This window comes from Euprymna scolopes, chromosome 18 (assembly GCF_053919585.1).
Source record: "Euprymna scolopes isolate OS-2025 chromosome 18, ASM5391958v1, whole genome shotgun sequence".
Classification (NCBI taxonomy): Eukaryota; Metazoa; Mollusca; class Cephalopoda; order Sepiida; family Sepiolidae; genus Euprymna; species Euprymna scolopes.
In genome coordinates, this window is record NC_136499.1 from 2,322,444 (window position 1) to 2,325,279 (window position 2,836).

Here is a 2,836-nt window from a genome sequence, read left to right on the forward strand (position 1 = left end):
TCACTGCCTAGCCTATTAAACTTGCTTTTGTCACTAAAAATCACTTTCGACCAATATGAAGAGCCATGATCTTTTATGCATCTAACGAAGTCCTGGCGGCGTTTTCTGTTCTTTATAGAAATCAATGGCTTGCGTCTCTCAATGCAGCCTCGCAAATTAAATTCCTTTAATCTGTTCTTAACTGTAAAAAGAGAGCACTTTTTAACAAGATTACGATGTTGTTGGATTTGGGGAACAGTTCCAAATCATTTTCTGAGGCAGCAGATCTTGATAGCATTGTCTTCCCTGTAAGAAATAACTCTAAGACGAGCAGATTTAGGGGCATCACAAATACTTCCGGTGTTTTGGTGCTTTTGCAAAGTCATTCGTGCTGTTTTCTCATCACATTTCAATTGGATAAACCAGAAATGTGGAGATTAATGAGCTCTTGACAATCACTAAGAGAAAGTCGAGGCATATGGATTAAATATTACGTTTTATAACCTGAAACAACAATTACGATTAGAGATGCTTTGTTGCCTAAAAGGTGGATATTGTAAGCTGGTTTTAAGCTCATTTGTTGCTGCGAAGTTTCTTTTTAGTTTCTCGATTTGAAGTTATTTTTTAAATTGACGTGAACACTAAGATATTTCAATTAAAAGTCGAATATGAACAGGTAAAATTAAAAAAGGCGAATCAAATGAGGTATAGGTTGTTTAAACAGTAACATTCAATTTAAATTTGCGATTTTGGAAAAAATGACAAGTGCGGACTTTTGGTGCCACTGTATATATATATATATATATATATATATATATATATATATATATATATATATATATATATATATATATATATATATATTGCATAATTTAATTGTGGGTTAAAGTAACATAACAAGCAAAGGTGAATTTTCTGGACTGTTCATACTCTTTCTTATAGAAAACTTGGGCTAAACAATTTATGTAAGAGATCATTCCTACCAAATCATAGTTTTATATGTTTTAAAATGTGTTTGACGCGGACAGAACAACACACGTACTTGATATAATGATATAATAGTATAGATGTACAATTTTAATCTAAAACAAGGCCAAGTGGCCGGAAACTAACGATAACCCGACGGTATGCTCATCGGAGACAGCTTAGCTTGATCCTAAGCATGACCTAGAAAAATATCCTTGCAAATGATGCTGACAAGTATTTAATCCACTGATAAGACAAGTGTCATTTTAAATCGTACATCTATCGTTCTCACCGCCATTTTTTTTTTATCGATTTTTCTGTGGAAATGAAAACATTCCATTTTTTCTTTGACCTTTTTTCTTCTTTGATCTTTTTCTTCTCGAATGTCAGAAGAAATTACCGAGAACCAGTACATCTTCAACGGATCAAATTCTTTCTGTTTTTATTCAAATATTTGAATAAATATTCGTGCAGACATTTCAAAGTCAATACGGATATGATAGATTGAGTTTCTGTTTTTTTTTTTTTTAATTATTTTTTTTACACGAGAATTGCTTATTTGAATTATTCGCAATACTGCTTTCAGCTTGGATCTTACTTTTGCTATATTTCGGCCTTCTTAATGTACATTCTGTAAAACACGGTAATCTTTATGTCGAACTCGAGAATCTGTACAGAATGTAAAACGTAACCCATTATTTAATCCTTTGGGTAGATTGTTCTTATTCCGTCATGCATGACCGTGTATAAATTATCATATTAGCCGATTTGATATATTATTCTTAGTATCGCCTGTAACGAGGATTGAACCCGCAACCTGTAAAAGAGTATTGTTTGAAACTGATTATTATCTAGAACTTTAGAGGATAGAGGCAGAGGTTAGTGAATCTGCAGAAGGTGGGACTTCGCATCAAACGAAATGTTATTAAAATAATAGCCAACGTAAGAAAAGTAATCCGAGTAATCCAAATGGATACAAGAGGTTCATTGTATCTTTATTTATTCATCTGACTTTTATGGTGGTTTATTTAACTCCGAATTTAGGTTCAATTCACGCACGTAATATATATGACCACGTTGACACGTCGTCAGATCACCGAAGTTAAACAACGTTGAACGTGGCTAGTACCAGATGGGAGGCTATTTGGCAATTGTAGGCGCTGTATGTGTTCTCCATTAATCTCAGCATTGTTTCAGTCATCCTGAATCTTACCACTGGTATTTAACAATGCAGACCCAGGAGACGTGTGGTTAGGGATTGCGCAACTCTTACCACAAAAATTCCACGCTCAGCCACCTTTACAATGGGTATCCATAGTCTGTCAAGACTTAAGGAAGCTACTGTATATATATATATATATATATATATATATATATATATATATATATATATATATAATAGTTGTATAGACTGATTTCCTAGATATAAATCCAATGAAACCCACGTGATTATTAAAGAGTGCTCAGTGGATGACAGAGCTAGTATATGGACTGTTTACTGTCAAGACTTAAGGAAGCTACTGTATATATATATATATATATATATATATATATATATATATATATAATAGTTGTATAGACTGATTTCCTAGATGTAAATCCAATGAAACCCACGTGATTATTAAAGAGTGCTCAGTGGATGACAGAGCTAGTATATGGACTGTTTACTATACAAAGATTATTGATTACAAATGTTGATACATGTTTCAGTGGAGTCCCAATCCAAGGAAATCACTTTATTAGACCAAAAAAGGAGCGATATTGAAACGAGAGTCAAGATTATATTCGTTTTTTATAGGATTTTCAGGTGTATTTTACGCTTTGGGAGAAAGTGGGATGTATACTTTGTGATTATGAGCAGTAGCGGTTTTGGAGGGAGATGTGGTTACGG